The 20,295-nt window shown below is 36.5% G+C and overlaps 1 protein-coding gene and 1 long non-coding RNA gene across 4 annotated transcripts in view; one reads left to right on the forward strand and one right to left on the reverse strand.

The window, feature by feature from the left end:
* Positions 1–20,295, reverse strand: part of LOC138224968 (uncharacterized) — a 312,271-nt gene that overhangs the window by 33,841 nt on the left and 258,135 nt on the right. The gene's annotated exons all lie outside the window — the stretch shown is intronic.
* brinp1 (bone morphogenetic protein/retinoic acid inducible neural-specific 1) overlaps positions 1,226–20,295 on the forward strand; it is a 127,878-nt gene continuing 108,808 nt past the window's right edge. For both annotated transcript variants that reach the window (XR_011183483.1, XM_006640642.3), the window contains exon 1: positions 1,226–1,629. The gene's annotated coding sequence lies outside the window, so the exon portion shown is untranslated. The remainder of the gene's footprint in view (positions 1,630–20,295) is intronic.

The following is a 20,295-nucleotide window of genomic DNA, read 5'->3' on the forward strand; positions in this document are numbered from 1 at the left end:
CACGCCATATGCTACGAGAAAAGACATCCTTCTAAAATGTCCTCCAAATGCTTTTACGTAACCGCTCTGTACTATTGAGTTTAGCATTAGAATCGATTTTTTTTCTCAGCCTGCTCTGCAGTTCTTAATATTGTATAGAATTCCCGAAGACACCCAGTGAAAACCTTTCATTTGCTAAGCTGAAAGCTAACGAGGACCTGGGCTTCAAGAAGTCACCTTTATCTCTCTGGGCAGACTTCTTAGTGCATATTAGAAGATTCTTAGAACTCTCCGTCGTAAACTGTTAGAGGGCTATGCTTAAATAATGCATCATAATTAAACACATAATTGTTGACGTTATAATAATGTTAAGTACATACAGTTGGGTTTCAGTCAGATGGATCCTAGGTTTGGCATATTCCACTTGGATTGATTTTTTTGTATTGGAAGCTGTTCATTTTTGCAAATTCCTCTGAGACGTTGATGAATTTTTGAACCCATTCAATCGATTTCTTTGCGGAAGGGATAGCTTAATCAATCGCGCAAGTAGAACCGCTCTTGAAATCAATTTGACTACCTGCAGACTCTGGCGTTTCGTGCAGGGAACGGTTGCAGTTTACAATCTAGCTAATAGCCGGCGGGGGAGCCTTTTGACTGAAATACACTGAGCAAACTACCATATTTTCGTCTGCAAGGTATCTTTATCTGTAGCGGCGTGGTTCAATTTTAATCTTCCTAGAGAAGTGGTTAATGACTTGTTTTAAAGACCCGTGTATTAACCCTGGCTCCTCCAGACCTTGTCTGATTTTTATACCTTCGACTTTTTTATACCCCATCCTCATACGGTACCGGTTCCCAGGAAATGGCTTTCGCATTCTTTAATGTGTTGTTTAGCGATTTCAAACGTGTAGCCTGCGGTTGATTAATGCATTCTCGCTAGCAATCGCTATTCGTCCTCGTTCAGGGGTGGTAGTCCTTATTCGTATTAGTTAGGTTGTGCCGCCTTCTAAGTTTTACGGTTTTTCGTATTTTCATTTATTTCTTCCAAAAATCTATCGCCATTCCCACTCGTGCTGCACCCCAGGGACATGAATAAACTTACAATTTATCAACAGAGAGAAAAAAAAACTTAAGAAGGTCCCCCCCCCCCCCTCTATTTCCACCCTTTCCTCTCCCATTCACTTATGTGATTCAGTCCCACCCCCTTGCCGTCTAACATAACCATCCTCTTTTAACACAAACTGCAATCTCAGTACCTCCCCCTAGTCTCTGTCCTTTTTCGCGTTCACTCTATCCACGCGGATTCATTTCCACCTTCCTTGTGATCTACCCTGTACTTCTTACACCCTGGTCGCGTATAGCGTTATCCTGCTCCTGCTCGTCTCGCTTTAAAACAAATAGGATATTTTTTTTTCTTTCCTCACTGGTATCTCTCTCTCTCTTTACCGATGCCTACAACCTAATCAGACAGAAGAGGATTTTTCTCTCTTGAGCATGAGAAGGACTGCCAAATCTTCCGCAATCCAGCATCAAAGATCGGGCTCCCAGCATGAGTACTGGATACACAGACTCCAGCACCAGAAGTTTTCCTCCAACAGAATAAAACATCGGGGACTACAGATCCCAGTCATAGAGGAGAATCAATTTTAGGTAAGCCGCCTATGTTTTAAACGGTACAGAGGTGACATTTAGCCGAGGAAGCTCTGCTCCAGAAGGCTGTGCAGTCCTAGCAAAAATCCGATCATTTTGGGAAGAAGGGCACAGTGGCTGGCATATTAGTTGGCACGTTTTGTTGTGGTTGTGCCTTCTGTTTTGCATGTGTATGAGCAGTTGGAATCCTTAACTAGTTTTGAAAATACATGACCGAATGCAGAGCATTTATCTCACGCCTTGTGTAAAGCACACAATTGTTATACACATTTTTAAAGCAAAGATTTGATCATTGTTAGTCATTGTAGATCACTACGCAACGAAAAGGGGGCTCAGAGCGATCACCAGTTCGGGCGCATCGCATTCCCTGAGAGCAGTCCGGATCTGTTAACAGTCCGTGCACGGTCTCCTCTTATTGAATACGAAGGGAAGAAACATCTCTGGGAGCTTTCAAAATTGCCCTTGTGCCCTTACACAAACAGACTCTCGGTTTCAAAATAACAAGGCATGAAATTAGGTTATGCAGAATTATCATTGAAGCATTTTATTCCAGTTTAATTTTACTTTAGTCGGTCGAGTAGCTCATTTCCTTTGAACTGATGCGAGTGAATTTGGGCTATGGGAACTGATCCTGTTTGTCATTTCTCTTTTTTTATGAACATTTCAACCAGCGTCCTTTGGTGTGTGAATTCGTTTCGGATAATGATATAAACACAACTGAGACAATGATACTTCTATATCTCTTTTGCAATAGGATGCAGAAAGCTGGACTCAATTTGCTGACTATATAAATCCCGTTACTGTGCCTGTTGAAGTGCGAGGGCTAGATACAGCCCTGAATACTGAATTAGCCTTCAGGGTAAAGAAGAGGTGGCGAGTTCATTTCACATGTGCCAGTGTCTATTTAACAGTTGTCTAATGACAACCAGCACGTATGTAACTATTGCACCAGAGGATACATTCTTTCTCGAACGAAAATTTTTGGAGTAAATGTCTTTGAAAGAAAATCAGTGGAAACGGAGTCTACTGTCCTGTCTTGCAGTTGTGCGTTTTGAGCTAGACATTTGATAGCATGTTTGAAGAGCGGTACGATCACATGTGATGCACTGGCTAATTCTAATTGAAGTGTAATTTAGGTTAGATCTCGGCACGTCCTTGTTGGAACACTCTTCATTCATTAACCGTCACGACCTTTTGCCGGGCTGTCCAAGCTTGTGTTTCATCTAACCAGTGGCACTGGTTGACAACAGCCAGAACCGAGGTCATTACGCGGTGTTAAACCAATTATTTTATTACGATTCCTACGTGTCTGACCTTGATACAATTAAAAAATAACACCTTTATTCACATTAAAGGTCAAAAAGTATTACGCCACATCTATTTTTCAAAAGTGTAAGACATTAAATATATTAGTGAGTAAAACAAGTGCATTGTAATAGTATTTTAAGTGTTTCAATGCTATGTTATATTTTCAGTGAAAGTGAACCAAGTATTAATTTTATGAACATGTATATAAAGTGTTTTAAGCGATATTTACAGCACGCATTCCGTGGTTTTGTTTGAACTGGTGTTTCTTTACCATGGCAGTAGGTGGCGCTCATGCTCTTTATTAACAGATTTGAGCTGCATTTTAGGCAGGTTTATATTAGTGCAAGTCAAGGAATTCAAAACTGTGAAATTACTGCTGACAGAAAAACAAGAAATATAACTTCTAGTTCGTGTACTTAAAGTTTGGAGGTATGTAAAATTATTTTAATGGCTTACGTTTCTTTAGAATATCAGTATGAGCTCAGGTCCCTAATTAAATCTTCTTGCTTTGAGTGAAACAGTGAAGTACAGTAGTTGTCATCGTAACAGATATCTGTGATTGTAATTACTAATACACGAAGATCTTGAGTATTACAAAAACGCTTTTTGCGTATGTATGTACTGCGCCTCGTAAAGTAAATTGTGTAATTTAAATATCGTAGAGACTGGAAGTGTGCCACTTCTTTTTAAGGATTCTTGTTGAATGCAAAATAAAGTATTATAGCATTTAATTATAAATACTTTTACTGCCGATCCTGGAAACATCAATTTCTCTGCGATTTTAGTGTTTAGCCGTGTTAGTATTACGCTTATCAGGTGAACGATGAATACTCAATCTGATTATACAACACATTGTGGTTTTAGTGATTACTCTTATGTCTGAGGATACTTATTAAAACAGAAAATATCCTTGTGCGAGTGATTAAAGACAATTATTCCAAATTATTGACAGACCAGGTATTGCACAGGATGTATGAACTCTTTTATTCCGTGGCCTTTTCTGGATAGTTTTGTTTTGTCACTATCACATGTTTGCAATACCTTAAACCCTATTGTGCGAGTTCCTGATTAAAATGTAGTTGTAACCACCTGCACGCGAGTGCTGTTTTACAGGGGATATAAAGCAACTGAAAACTGAAATATACAGTTTACTGCACATCTGGATGGAGACGAAAGGCTTACAGTAGTCTTCCCGTTTCAAATCTCTCAAAGGCTACAATTGTATTGCTCTACTCATCTTTGCAGCTTCACGAAGTTATCCACAGGCGTTGACAGATGGGTGAAATTCTAATTGCGTTTCAGAAAAGGGCACACGAGGACAGTGTTTCAAAATACTTGGTTATTTTATAATTGCATATAATGACACATAAAGGCATGACTTGGGATAGACTCGTGTTTGTTTCATTTCTGCAGGATAAATCACCCAATCTTTTTTTGCTCACAGCCAGTGTTATCCAGACTGTTGTCAGTTGAACATCTACTGTAGATCTCATTTTAGCCATTTTGTAAGACGGTAGAGACTATAAACGACTTAATGGATAATTCAATTTACTCTTAGATACAGTTAAGGACACGTTACTACAATAAATGTGCCGGCACCGAGCAGTGCGTCTCCGTCACGATCTATTTCGGAGCGCTGTTCTGAGACATTTTAATTTTTTTTGCTATCTATGCAGATCTTCTTTAAAATGAAATATTTTGAAAATATTCTAACATCTCGTTGGATGCATTGGCATTTGTGTGTAGGTCTGAAATGTGTTAGATTTATAATAGCTTTCTCACAGTGTCTTGTGATGTAGTATGGTATGTCTGAGAGACTGATGAATATGCGAGAACGCACGCTGCAACCGGAGTCCTGGTATTTATTAGCATTCCAGGTATCATGTAAATTTAGTATTGTACAGTTTGGATTAGTAATGCATTATGTGAGGGAAAGGAGTTTGTTATTTTCACATTACAAGACTGGTATGCTTCTTAATAACGCTATAATAAATATCAAGAGGATAATATTGAAGAGGTCTAGAAAAAATATCTGTGTGTTCTGATGAGTCCATCTTCTCAAGCAGATACAGGCACATTACTGAAAAGACAACAATGCCTCTGAAAAACACTGACCATGATTTCAAAGATTATCTCATAGTTTGTGAGTCAAGGCTGAAAAAAATCTTAATGATTTTTATGAGAGGTTGGATCCAATGTGATGAATTTGCCTGATAGGTTATGGTGTCTGGATCACAAAGACAAATTAAGGGCTTGTTTTTTAAAGCAATATGTACTAACTACACTGACTCTTTCGAGGGGATTCAAAGACACACTTGGGGAGTACAAGTCTTTGCAGTACCTAGATAAGAATACGAGTTACTGCATTTGCAAAGAATGAGAAAGTTGTCTGGCTTTCCTTAGAGAGCAACAACTGAAACTTTCTTTACAATATGGTGAATTCAGCAGCCTGGAGCATGATCATTGTTTGAATTTACCTGTTTTACTCTTTTTAAGAGTTCAGTAGCCAAAAGTTAAAGTCTGTTTCAAAGCACTTGTAAGACAAATGCCAATGTTACACTATTGCACAAAATAAAGAATCCATGATAACGTGTCTTTCATGCTGTAGGTACCTAAACATTAAATCAGCAAACTAAAATAGTTATTCTTAGTATCTAGTGATACTAGTCGATATTGTATTAATAGAAGTTTTTTTTAATAGTACTGGATATACAGTATCGTGTATAACAGCAGTGTTCTTCAGAAAGCCAGTTTAATTATAATCTGGGAAGAGAAAAGCATATAGAAACACTGGCAGCAGTGGGTTTCTAATGAAGTTTCAGTGAAGCAAATTGATTTATAAATGAGTATTCTATGCATCCAAAATGAAAAGACACAAGAATCAATAATTGATTTTTTAGATAGCTAAATACATCTAGATGTTGATTGTAAAGGGAGACATTTAATGCATGTTTATTTAAATTATATGTCTGTTGCCTTTGTTTTATAAGAAAGAGTATCCAAAAGGGGCATACTGTATGATACTCAAGCTGTTTGGACTTGATCCTCACCTTGTTAATTTAACAAGGATTATATACAGTATATATAGGATCTGTGCCTGTGGCTGGAAGGTTGTCGGTTCAAATCCCATGGCTGGCAGAGGAATCCTACTCTGTTGGGCCCCTGAGCAAGGCCCTTAACCCCAACTGCTCCAGGGGCGCTGTAGAAATGGCTGACCCTGCGCTCTGACCCCAAGCTTCTCTCTCCCTGTCTGTGTGTCTCATGGAAAGCAAGTTGGGGTCTGCAAAAAGACAAATTCCTAATGCAAGAAATTGTATATGGTCAATAAAGTGATCTTATCTTATATGTTTGGTTATTTGTAAAACAGCCTCCACTGTTTCAGGAGCTGGTGAATTGAAAGGCACAATAAAGTTTTACAAGCAAGCCCTGCAAAAGATGGAATTCCAGGTTGTAAAACTGCACAGTTGACACAAGCGAGTTGCAGCCATAACTATTCCAAAAAACATTAAAACATCCCCTGGGGCTGCTGTCTGCCCTTTCTAATTATAACATAAAACATGGAGGAGTCTAACAGCACAGTTATTTGTCTTTTCCAGTTTTGATGACTTTCTAAATTATTAAAGAAAGAATCAAATACATTCTTACTAACTAGCATGTATTTATGTATTTCCCTGGTCACAAATGCTATTTTTCTGTTTTTGCACATTTATCCAACTTTACTTTCAGGAACCATAAATGAAACAAAACATCTTCTTTCTTCACTCTCTGGGAATCTGTGTGTAAGATGTACAGTTGGGAGGACGTTCTCCCAGCTAGGGGCTCAACAAAAACAACAAAAAAAAGTGTTTTCTTTCCCCCACAAACTGGAGGAGCTATTGAAGTTTAAGTCTGATGAAAGGGAACAAGGACAATTCCTCAGCTCAAATTGATTTCAGATAAAAGGGTGTCTACTTTCCATACATGTAGATTCAGTTACATTAGTTTTTAAATGAATGCTTTCTGTTAAAAAAATGGAAACCAGTACAGTTCAACCAGTACAGTACAGTTCATTACACTGGAATGACTGTGTACCTTCTACAATTGGCAAAGTCAACCAAGAAGTTGCCTGAGTGGCACTCACTGGATTCTGTCTGCAATTGCTATTATTATTTATAGATAAATGTCAATAGACAAAGGAGCCATACAGGAGAGACAGTAGCTGTTGGCTTGAATCCATGACTGGTAGCTTTTCTCACAACCCATGTAAGTGCCAGGAGGTTGAAAAAGCTTTATAAGAAATCACAATGTTCTCACACATGCTCTCCTGCACAATAAAATAACAGTTCCTCCGGATAAACACAATACTACGCCTGGGAAGGGAGAATGCTGACTATTTCTGAATAGTTTGTCTTTATGTTCTTGTTCTATTGAATCCCTTGAACCTCTTTTTTCAGTAAAAATTAAGTGGGAAGAGCTTGCAATTCATTTTGGCCTTCAAAAGATAAAAAAAGAATAGCAGCCTATGTTTAATATCACAGCCATGGACTTCAGATAACTCTTTAAATGCTGTTTTTCTACCTTGTGAAATCTCCCCATTGAAATGTTTGCATTCTGAATCACTTATGTGACTTGTGGTTCAAGAGTTCACCCTTCAACACAACTGATCAAACATGCTTCTCCTTAGGAAAGCATGCTCCTGTAATTATCCATACAGGTGTCTTAGTGACAATGTGACCCATGACCCATGATTTATTTGTGTTTCTCTGAGTTCATGCAAGTTTGAAACACCTCAAGCCTCAAAGGCTGTGTGTCAAAGACATACTTTTGTGATGTCTTTCATGTGTTGCTAGGGGATAAAATAGAACAACACCTGTTTACATGGTATCCAGTGCTGTTCTTGAGGTTGGGCAGCAGTGTCATATACAGTACAGTATAGGCAGAATTCCTAAGAACATACAGTAGTTCAGAGCTGCGATTTGCTATCTCAGGAAGATTCTCAGAATCATGGTATTTAACTTGTCCAGTACAGCTACAGACTTAAGTTCTGCATGCATCTTAACAATATTTTTCAAACCTTTACTTTGTATACGAATTATTGTTTGTTAAACTGCACATCTGTTGGGAAATGCTCTCCTTTATTTATTGAATAAGTATTCATCCTAGCAAGAGGTAATCAAGCTGTTCCAGGGAATTGACTCATTTAAGATGCACGGTGTCAATATTTATGTGTTCAGCTTCATTCCATCTTTCCAAACCACTACATCTTAATGGTACAGCTTACTGTGGGAAAAGGAATACTCCTGTTTAAACCACAGCATCATAAAGTAAACACATGAGGTAGAGTCATAAACTAATCTTTGAAGCCCATTTTCACCTTATCACATAAGATGGGAAAATAATAATAATAAATAACTTGGTATTTCTTTATGCTTTTATAAGCAGTAATAAACAAGTCAAAAGAAACTTGTTTGGTTTGCAGTGTTAATTACAATGGAATAAGGAGAATTCTTCTTGCAAGACATTTAATTACAGAATAAAGTGTTCTGGCAACACCATGGCTTGTTCAATACCAAATCCAGCAAGATTCAGGCAGACCCTTTTTTATAGAAAAATGTACAATAGGTATACAAACCATGCAGTAAATATAATGTTATATTGTAAGACTATGTAGTCTCACAATATAGTTCTGTAGTTTATAGAACAAAGATGCAATATGATATGCCATTATATATAATGAATTTATTATGTATAAGTCCATAAAATATCCATGCATAGTATTTTGTTATTGAGCTTTTCAGAATTAAAGAAATGTCTTTACATAACTTTGCCATATCTAGAATGCAGGTAGAGAATGACCCGAAATTCATATTGTCTGAGGATTTGATTGTCTACACACCTCCATACAGTCATCTGCTGCGTTGCTGTCATGAATCTACTCAGCTATGCAGTTGCTGAAGTCTGTGACTGACATTTTCTTCGCATATGGTCATCCTGCAGATGGTGAACTTGGATAGGTATTTGTGCAGACATAGCAAAGTCTTGGGTCATGAGCAGTAATATCCATTTAGCTGTGTAGGTAAGGATTCATTCTAGATCATTGCATTGTCAGACTGTTTGGCACTTATGTCATCCCTAAAGAATGGTAGAAATTGCCTTTTAACATCTCAAAATGCTATTGTGATGCCCCCTGGCAAGATACGTGTGTGTGCTGGAGCAGGGGTGACATTCTTGGTTTACGAACACATATGTCAGTGCTAAACACTAAGAACCAATAGGTCAATGCTAAAAACCAAAATATATATCTAAACACGTACTGTATATCAACACAAGTGCAAACACAGTATGTAGAAAGTGTTAGTCCTTTGTAATGTACATCTCTGGAGGTTGGAGGGAATGTATAGCTTATATATTTTGACTTATAAAACAGACCGGCAAACATGTCGACTTAATAGCCATCTGCTATTTAAAAATACACAAGAGACTTTAATGAGAAAAATCTCGTCCTTCAAGTAAATGTGTTTTAACAGTTTGAAGTGATTCTTGCTCTATGTAATTTTTATTTGTCACTGTCTGTTAAATTTTTAGCAGTATCCTGTACGCTACTCTGTTAATGTCTTAGATATTTTGCATCAATCTAGTCTTTTCACAGAATTTTCTTCTTTCTTTACACAAAAACACAATTCTTTAGAGATTCAGTGAAATGTCAACTATTTTGTTTAAAGATAACTGTTAATCGTGATAGATGTGTATTTTGTAGTACAAAAAATATAACTTTAGCTTCACAGATATACAGTATAGAGAGGAATAAATCATGTTAATTTGACAATGAGCCAATTACATTTGATTCATTTGATGATCAGGATATGATTATCATCAGAGTAAATTAAAGTTGTTAAACAAAAAGACTGTTTTTTTGCGAATGTCATTTTATTCAGCCAAGACCAGCGCTCATTTTCACTGGAACTTTGTACCCATATTCACAGGTGCAGTAAGGTGTGAACATCACCAGGATTACATCTATATCTGCACATTTATAACCTATTCTACCATATTTGGAGTGTCATGTTTGGTGAATTGATTGTTCTGAAATTAAGTGATTTGTTTTTTTTTACTGATAATATGTTAATATTTGCCTCTTTGAAAATATTGGAATGAAAGTCAATTGTTATGTTCTTATTGTCTTTCTCTTGTTGGTCAATTGTCAACATCTCCCCAGAAAATTTGTTCTCTCCAGAATATTAATAAAATAACTGATGGAGGTTTGACCATTCTGTTGTTTCTTCTGTTAGTTTTGATCAAAGGAGGGATACAGAGAAATGTTAACAATAGCGGCACAGATTAAATGCATTACTATGAGCTCTTACCAGAACACTGGGGCAAGTTATTTACATACTTTAACATAATATGTTAAAAAATATACACATCACACATGTGTCATGCAGTATATACCACTTTTCAAAGTTCCTAGAAGATGGCAGTGAGACACAAAGTTCAGTTTTTGCCCTTTTATAGTTTAGTCCATAGTATTACTTAATTATTATTAATCAGTATGACTTTACTTTTTGTTTTATGCTGATGCCCTCAAACTATACATTCCAGTTAATCCCATCATTCCTCTGCTTGACTGCTTATTAAAACTAACCTATCACCTGTGTTCTTTGCTGGTTGCACAGGCTTCTGGTTTCTTTTTACCTTGATTACAAAATTATTTTAGTGACTTGTGGCTCAGGTCACCCTATTTTTGCACATGATCTCTCTTTACAAAATGCTGGACTCTACAGGGTATGATTTTAAACTACAGGTAACAGGTCTTTAAGCTGCCAGGTCCTCTTTTTATGAGGATTTCTTGTCTAGCAGAGAGTGAATATATTTTTGTAATAAAGTCCTGGCTTAAGACATGCTTGTTTGATCTGACATTTGATCTTATAAAGTGCCTTGAGAAAAAATCTGACTAAAGGTTCTATACAGTGCTTATATAAGAAGCGATAATTATCAGGGAATGTCAGTCAGTAAGTCATTTGGGAGGGTACAAATACAGAACAAGAATACACCGTATTTCCAAAGCTTCTTTTCATTTGTAAATCTTTTGCTGCCTTCCAAGTCTTGATCACTACAGCACTGTTAGTTCTTTTTCTCTCCCTCAGCCATCTCTGTGCTGCCACCAGAGCACAAGCCCTTGTGCTCAATCCCCTGACTGGCATTAACCTTTATGACTCAGATAGACCTTTCAGCCTCTCACTTTCAGCCAAGGGCAGACGAGGGTGCATAATATTTTTATGTTTTTATTTTTTATTCCTGACGAGACTCGTGCCTTTGCACTGGCTTAAGAACAAGGACTTGTGTTTTAAATCCATTCCCACAATTACATGCAAAGCAAAATGCAATGCAGCAACAATTCAAGGTCTAGAGTCTTGAGTATGTGACCATGTGTGTTTCCCTACACAGTAGTGATCTCCCTTCCTTTTTTTCATTCCTCATCTCCCATTACATTTTTTTTCCTGAAAGGCTGAATCCACATTTTCTTCATACCCAGACAAAAAGGAAAAACCTGTGATTTCCAATAGCAGCTGCTCAGACTTACCTTATGTCTAAAAATCGTCAGTATTTATTGTTTGTATTGCTCTTCCAAACTTTTAAACACTAAGGCTCAGCTATCCCAAAGACTATACCGTATACTGTATATCTACTCTCAGAGATAAGCTCCTGACCTTGGACTTAAAATGGAGGAGTATGTAGTTCCATTGCTTTTCAGCTTCATGTACACTGCACTTCAAAGTGGCTTCTGAACTGAGAAGCCTAAAACCTCACTTTGTCATTAAAGCCCTGTTCACCAACAGACAGGGATTTAATAAACAGCAGGCTCTGCAGTTAGAACATACAACGTGTGGCATGCCTTAAAATGTACCCAGAGCCTGCTGGGAATTAGAATGAGATTTGACCAGACTAAGGTTTCAGCTGATTGGTTGGCTTAACAGTTATTAACAACATTCATTTCTCTGACTCCTTATAGCTGCTGCTTTGCACAGAAATGCAGCGGCTATAATCTCATCATACACGATCATGCAACTGAGACCTGCCTGTTACAGCTGTTGGGTTTTAGCCAGTTTATTTCTGGTAGTGGTGATGGGGGTTTTGGGAACTACTTACACTCCACAAATTATTCCAGGTAATACTTTCGGTTCCAAATCGAAACTCAGGGAATACAGTGCATTGGAGTTTTTTTTCCTACCGTATTGTAAAAATGTTCCTCTTTCATAACCACAAACCTTTACATTGACAGGAAAGGTTTGCAAGTGAAGTCAGGCATTAGCTCATTTGTTAAAAATAATTACTTTTAATTCTTCATTCGTATAGACTGATGGCTTATCAGGATAGTAATCTATTTTTTTAATAATAATTGTATTTTTCTTTAATTACTAAAACATTTGTGAGGAGCTTTTCCATATTTAAGTTGTGAAACAGCAAAGATGGGAGACATTTTGTACTGTATCTCTTGCATCCCAAAATTAAAATACAATTGTTATACATTGTTATGTGAATCAATTTTTGTGCAATTCAGAAGTACAATAATTTCAAGTTAAATAATTTGTTTTTTGATGCTCGTTTCTTGTCTTAACTTTGATTTTGTAGATTGATTTTTAGTTGGTAAGTGATGAGGATCTTATCCAGCCATCTACATGACTCAAGTATCTCCTAAATAAAAAAAACGTAGCCTCTCTCAGCTCTTTTGTAAGGAAGTATAAATCCATGCATATATAGGCAATTTCTGACTTGCTTATTGTTGGTCTTTGATCTCAAGTGTAAAAGAATTGTTTGTAAATGTATTTTAGATGTAATTCCTAAAGTACTGCAGTACTTTGAAAATATTCTTAAATATCATACCTTAATAAAAATGTTTTAGAGCATGGCTTCCAGTGTTTGTCTCAGTCCTTCCACATTAACGCTTAGAAGCTGAGTGATGACAACATGAAATAATGTCAGATTCATCTTCCCTGCTGTGATGAAGAGGAACAGAAAGCTTTGAAACAAAAAAACAGTAGCCCCTGGTGCCTATCCTGTTAGGCATTATGCAATAGTGGTGAATTTGCATGCATGATTTGTGCAAACCCATGGACTGTAGGCAAGTGTCAGTGTTTTTGTTATGCTGATGGTGTAGAAGATGCATTCTTATCTGACCTTTCTCCTTGTGTACTAGTCCGGTGTACTTGGCATGCAGCACAGACTGCGTTTAGTCAGACACAAAGGAAAAAAAATATCAATCGCTAATAACACCCATCACACATGTTAAAGAGAATATGGGGTATACTACTATTTTATCTTTAGTGAGAGGGGCTGCATGGAGTAATGCAAAAAAGTAGGATAGGATGCATAACAAGAATGTTATGGGTTCAAATCCGAATGACGACACTATTATCCTTGAGCAAAACAATTCACCTCAGTTACTCCACGCGTATAGTTTTATAAATGGACTTAAGGCACTATTTACTCTCAGTCCACAAAGCACTAAGAAACAGAACTGTGTATATGCTGTTTAGGTCTTTAAAATAACCATCTAACCAGTCTCTTTGCTAATCTGTCTAAAGACAGAAATATTTGTTTCTACGTTTACGACACCAACCTTCACCAGTAAATTCAGGGTTCTGAAAATAGATGGGTGGATTTATGGAATTACCATCTGTTAATGTAAAACTTGGCGAACTGTCACAATCGTCGAGCCAGTATCCATCCAGATAGACCCAGCCCTCTATTTTCATTCTACTGGCCTTGGTGAGGGTTGCAGACACAGCTGAAATGTCCTCTGAAAAACTGAACACCATCATAATATACTCTCTTTCATTTATTCAACATCAGTGCGAGCGGCTGTGTGGCATCTGATGGAGGACTAACACAGCTCGCAGTGGCAGCACTGACATCCAGCCAGAGAAAAACTCCTTGGCCTACTTTTACCTACATAGCCTTATTGGCGCCTGGCCAGTTGTGCATCCCCCCTTCGGCAATCTTGGTTGCATCACACTCGGCTAATAATAATGCCCAGAGAACACGGGGCATCTTTCATGATGGCTATAATGCCTAATAAAGTTTTTTGCTTATGAACATGAATATTAGCAGTCAAATATAAAGTAGTTGTTTTTTTGGTCAAATGACAAAAATCCCACATCAGGTGCTGTCCCATTTTTATATTTCAGACTCTTCGCACCTCAGCCCTTTGCACTGAGACAGAGACGTGGACCTGTTTTTGTATTCAATGACTGACTTAATTGTATTCAACAATCCCTCTTCACGGGGTCTGGTCTCATTCTGACACATGTTTTTCTTACATATATAATAAGTGTATCTCCCTGTCACTTACAGTATATGAGGGATAGAGAACTTAATTGGGTGCTCCTTAATCCTAAATAGACTGCAGTTTGAGGAAATGTTTTTATTTTTCTAAAAAGTTCACAGACCAGTTAATCCATTAAAAAAATCATCTATCCAACAACATAGATTCCTGATGTATTGATTCTAGTTCTCTGTCACAGATGTACTCAGGGTTTGATTGACACCTCTTTCCATACCTTCTTGGCATTCAGTAGTCATTAATAGCTCAGGTGGGTAACTGCATGAGTAGGCTGCAAAGGAACAAGTAATAGGTTTATTCCATGTGGAAAAAAGAGGAAAGCAAACACAATGTTTCGGCCGTGGAGCCTTCTTCAGGTGGGAGAAAGACAAGGCAGTAAGCAAAGGTAATGTTGTGGGAGAACAAAAGCTGGGAGAGAGGAGGAAGGAGGGGCGGGAGCAGGGGACAGAAAGAGAGGCCAATCAAGAGGTGTGAAGTCAGAATAGGTGTAGAGAGGTGTGAATATGAAACCTCCAATGAATGGAGAAAATTTAGAAGAAAAGTAGTCTGTCGTTAACAGAAGGGGGAAGGTGTGATCCTAGCTGCAGGATAATTTTGGTTTCTGTAGTCTTTCTGACGTATGAGTTTGGAAAACCATCTTTGAGAACAGAGACGGAGAGATTAGAGTGGTCATGGCCGTCAGGGGTGAAATGAGAAACAGTGGGCTTGGAGAGATCTTTAATCTTCACAGACCTAACTCTTAGTCTCTTTCCTGTTTCTCCAATGTGGATGGCTGGGCATTTACTGCAAGAGATACAGTAAATAAGGTTGCTGGAGGTACAATATGCCATCTGGGTGATCCCATTAATTAGTCATTAATGTTGATTCTCAAAATCCCAAATTGCAGAGTAGGAAGACCCACTTCATCCAACACTGCAGTGTAGCAGCCACCCAGTGGAAGCAGCCTAACTGCACAACAGTTTAATTAACAGGGAACTTTAGGGAGGTCAGATTGTACAAGTCCAGAGTGGAATTTAGCCAGGAAACTGCGATTACTGCGATTTTCCACTAGAACATCTAGTAAATCTTATATGGTTATATCCATTTGTCGATATTGTAGAGAGAAGCACAGCTAAATTACATCCTTCAGCTCTGTCTCGGTCTAAGCAGAATTCTTAATGAAATGTATTCAATAGGCTTGCTTTCCTTATTTTTTTCCATGTTTCTCCTCATTTTTCTTTTGTTTCTATCTCCCTTTTCTTTTTTTTGGCATAGAATGTTTTCTGTGACACATTTGCATCTTTCCAAAAAGTATTTTTCCTGATAGGATGACTAAGAGATCACAGTAATCGTAGTAATCATTTTACAGCTATTATTTTGCCAGTTGGCATTGACTAAAGTAACTTACAAAGTTGTGGCATTACTTAAAGTACTTAATGATACAAGTTTTACAATGATTGCAATTAATGAACTTCAGTAGAAAGGTTTTATCCACTGCTGCTTTTACTATATACAGTACTGTATAGGTTATATACAGTTCCAAAACCAGTTAATCCTGAAAGAAGCAGCTCTTTTTACATACTGAACATTTCCAAAATAGACTTCATTTCAGGCAAAGATAAAAGTAGAGTACTTTTATCTTTGCATCTCAAAGAAGTATTTTCCTAGGCACAAAGTGAGTAATCCGAGTATTTTACTAGTGGGAGTCTTAACACCAGAAGGCCACAGTTTGAATGTGCAGAATTTTAATTTTATAAATGATTTCTGTATTTCATATTATTGGAAACATTACATAATTTAACTTTGGAAATCTATCTTGTATAGCGTAAAAGTCTGAGCATTTGAAATACCCTTTTGGTCTTTCAGTACATAAGAAAGTTTTCATTTGTAGAATGAAAAATTAAATTCAAATTTTAACTTTCTTTATTCTCATAAAATCAATTGATTCAGAATGAAACTCACCTATGTGCTTCCACAAACAGCCCTACAACACCTAATTCATATTAGCAAGACAACTACATTTTGCAAAAATGTGGTTGTCATTCATTCAATTCAGAATTCATTAGCCACAACACAATGAGGATTTTGACAATGTCCAGAGATGATATTGGAACTAAAAGTTGTGCCTGAAATGAAAATGTACATTATCTGTTTTTTTTTGTAATGCTACAGTTAATTAGATGAAAATGAGAACAGTTCTTGCTTCATTTGGGCAGAATTAATTTCTTATACTATATGTACTGTAAGTGCAAATGTGTTATTTAGATGAATATGACATTTTGGATTGACTGATACATTTATGCTGCTGAAGGGGCTGGTTGTTAGAAAATGCACACTTTGTACTTGTGAGAAACGTTAGAATAGTTTTAATTCTAAGAAGAACTTTAGAGAAAACAGTCTAATGATACAACTGCCTGAAGCAGAGATCTAACATTTTACTATGATTTTGGTATTTTGCTTATGCCCCAGTTGAGTGAAATGGGCATGTTGAGGTGGCTTATTGTCTGAGGCTAATCTAATCAGGTTAATGTTTCCCTTTTGGTTCTTATGATATCCAATGAGGTGATTTTGTCAGTGATCTTGAGGATTTGAATATTCAATCAGGACTGCTTGTCATGTTCGGTTCCGTTTGTCTGTCAGAGTAAAACATTCCTTTAAGCCTAAAAAGATACCTAATATCATTGTTATAATGTTATGACAAAAACTGTACACAGTATTCTAAATGAAGCACAATTTTAAGGTTGTACCCCTCGATTTCAATTCTACACTATTAACTATGTGTTCTAACATTCTGTTTACTTTTTATTCCTTCCATACTTTGATGTATCGGCTTCAACGCGTAAATCTAAATTTTCTTTAGGTACCTTTTTCAGTTTCAGCATTTTACATCTTACATTATATATTATTATAATTTATATTTATGCTGTCTACCTTTAATCTTCACCTGTCTTCATACAGTAAAGCTGTTTGCCAATTGTCCGTCTTGAATTTCTTCCAAGTCTTATTGAATTCTGGAAAGTTATCAGAAGTGTTCTGAAAAGCAAAATATACCAAAATCTAAATCTGAATGTTTAATATGAAAACTAGATGTAAGGTATGATATGCTCTATCTATATCCATTACTCCTGTTGCTTGTTCAAAGAAGTTGAAAAGAGTTAAGAGAAAACTACCTTTTCCAAATACATGCTGACTGTTCCCTAGAACCTTACTGCCATACAGATGATGCTGTAGTTTATTTCTAATTACATTTTTATAACCTTACATGTACTAGAAGTAAGACTTATTGTTCTATAATTACTTGGCTCATTTTTATCACCCTTTTTTATGGATGGGTGCTACATTAGCAATTTCCCATTAAGTGAGTATAGATCTCCGTCTTGAGTAATGTTGGAAGTTTTCTTAATTGTCTATGAATAACATCTCTTCTTCCGTTTAGTACAATTAGAAGAACGTCAAGCACTGGAGATCTGTTTGTCTTAAAACATTTTCCTGAAATCTTCCTTCAGTGAAGAAGTGAAATATTAATTAATAATCAGCTACTTCTATTTTTATCATCAAAATATTTCCCATTATTATCACAGAGACATTTCATCCCATTTTTCGCAATTGTAACGCTGAAACAATAACAATGATATCACTTTCAATTTTTTTCTAAAATTATTAGCCTGGGTTTGTAGTACTGTACATTGTATTTATTTTCTTTAACTTCATCCATTTTTTTAACTTTACTGATTTATTTAACTGTTTGGGAGACTGCAGTTTAGCCTTGTCTTTAATTAATCAAAGGATAAATCAGTGCTTTAGAAATGTTTAAACTGTTACCATCACCATCCATTCTTTATTCATTCCTTATGTTTCCTGTCTTTTTTCTTTAGACTTAATTTACCAAAATGGGCAGTTAGCACACAGGGTGAGAAATATGAGATCTTGATATCACAATGGGCATGCTTACAACAAAACTGAAGTGGCAGCAAGCAGTTATCCTTGTGAATTTAACTTGGACAATGTACTATTATAAAAGGGGGGTTGTATTCTATTTAATTGTACTATAATCTATAGCTATGATATATGTATGTGCTATACATATATAATGTTTTATAAGTTAAACCTAAAAGTAACTTATGATCACACTAGATGTTGGTTGATGCGTCTGCTTAACAGACATTCATTAAAAAAACATTGACAGAATATTAAACTTATTGAAGGAATGAGACTCTGTATTCAGAATTTTGTCAAAGTTGAAGAGTCTTATACTGTAGTTAGTTATTTAAGCACTTTTCAAGAATACATTGTTTGCTGATTGAATCAGTCATAATGGAGTATGTTCATCTCTTTTAGAATAGGACATTCTCATTAACCTTTCTCAAATGTGATCCCAAATCTCAGCCCTCAAGGGCTAGTAGATTTTCTTAGTCAATTTAATTGGCTTGCATCTGCTTGATTGAGATTTAATGGGAGCTATTTAACACTTCTTCATGGCTTCTAAGATGTTGAATGCTTAGGGAGACCTAGAAACACTTTTAGGTTACGAACCCTAAGGATGAAGATTTGGGGGTTCTTATCTTGACTTTGCAGTTTGTAACCCTCTCTCGTCATTGGAAAAAGTAAAGGAAAATGTAATCTAATTTTTCTCAGACATGTCTTTACCTATTTTTCAAAATACAAACTGTTATGTGCAATTTATAGTTTTAAGTTCCTCTTTATGAGAAGTGGTGAATTATACAAACACTTGTAGTGGTTTTAAATAATGTTCAATACTGTACTCTGCAGACTCACTTTTGAGAATCTGAAGTATTGTTCCATGTTGTGAAAAAAAACAGAGGATGGAGAAAAAAATAAATTAAATGAGGAAAATGATATTTCTCGTGTTCTTTAATGTGCCATAGTGTATTTAAAAAAAATCACTATGATGGTTGTGTTGTTTATGATGTGCACTTATTACCAACAACAACTGTTGCTGGGACACAGAATCAATGCCAACTAAAATTGCTGGAATTCTAATACAAATGCCTTTTGATAATATTAAACAGCTACACTTTTTCCTGCCTACATTTTGTGGAAAGCCTATAAAGTGTTGGTTTTCCAAATTATAACCCAGTCTAAGTGCATTGTATAATTAGATGATATTGGAATACACTTAAAAAACATCAGCAATTAATATTAATGCACTAAAGGCCTGGCCATGACTCCATTCGAATGCACAAACTTAGTCTTGTTATTTGATCATGCATCTAAGACTGTTTCCGTGGCTTCTTATGATTAACACAACTGTGGACCTAAGGGTGTCAGAGCAATTCTTCTTAATTACAGCAGAAAGAAAAAGCATGTTTTAACTGCCTTCAAGTTACTTTGCAGGATAATTGAGGGCAAAGAAAATACAACATACTTGTCTGACTTTTATCACCACCCAGCACGTGATTGCAGCATTTCTGTGATTAAGGAGCACAACGCTGAGGAGTCTCTGGATGTGAGAGGTCTGGCATTTTCTTTATTAATGATTACCCTTTGGAGCTATCCATTCTGACGCCCACATGAACGATTTCTCTGCTTTAGGAAATGAAATGATAGAGAAGGAGAAATCCACCATCCAAGCATCAGAACCTAAAGACTTAAACCATTAATAGATGAATCTTAATGATTAATATGGTTAGACAATGCAGAGTAGCTAGTCAGTGTGGTCTAGCCAGATTAAAAAATAAAGAATTATTACGCATTTATACAACCACTCAGAGATTCTACCATTTCATCTCCATTTTTATAATGCCCTTAACTTGTATAGAGAACCAACAGAATATCTCGGGTCTCCCGTTCAGATATTGCACTGTGTGAATACCAGCTGGACATTTTGTTTGTTAGGCAGGCAGCTCCCTAACTATCAACTTGCATCTCCACAGTCTCATTGCTAACCTTACTTGTGATTGCTGCAGAAAAGCCTTTTGTTTTTTTAATTAAATCTGTATCCTTGTTTATTTACATCTTCACCCTTGTCTGTTATTCATTCTTTAATATGAACAAAATAAAAATAGTCTAGGTTTTGGGCCAAAGGACATTTTAACTGA

This window comes from Lepisosteus oculatus, chromosome 24 (assembly GCF_040954835.1).
Source record: "Lepisosteus oculatus isolate fLepOcu1 chromosome 24, fLepOcu1.hap2, whole genome shotgun sequence".
Lineage (NCBI taxonomy): Eukaryota > Metazoa > Chordata > Actinopteri > Semionotiformes > Lepisosteidae > Lepisosteus > Lepisosteus oculatus.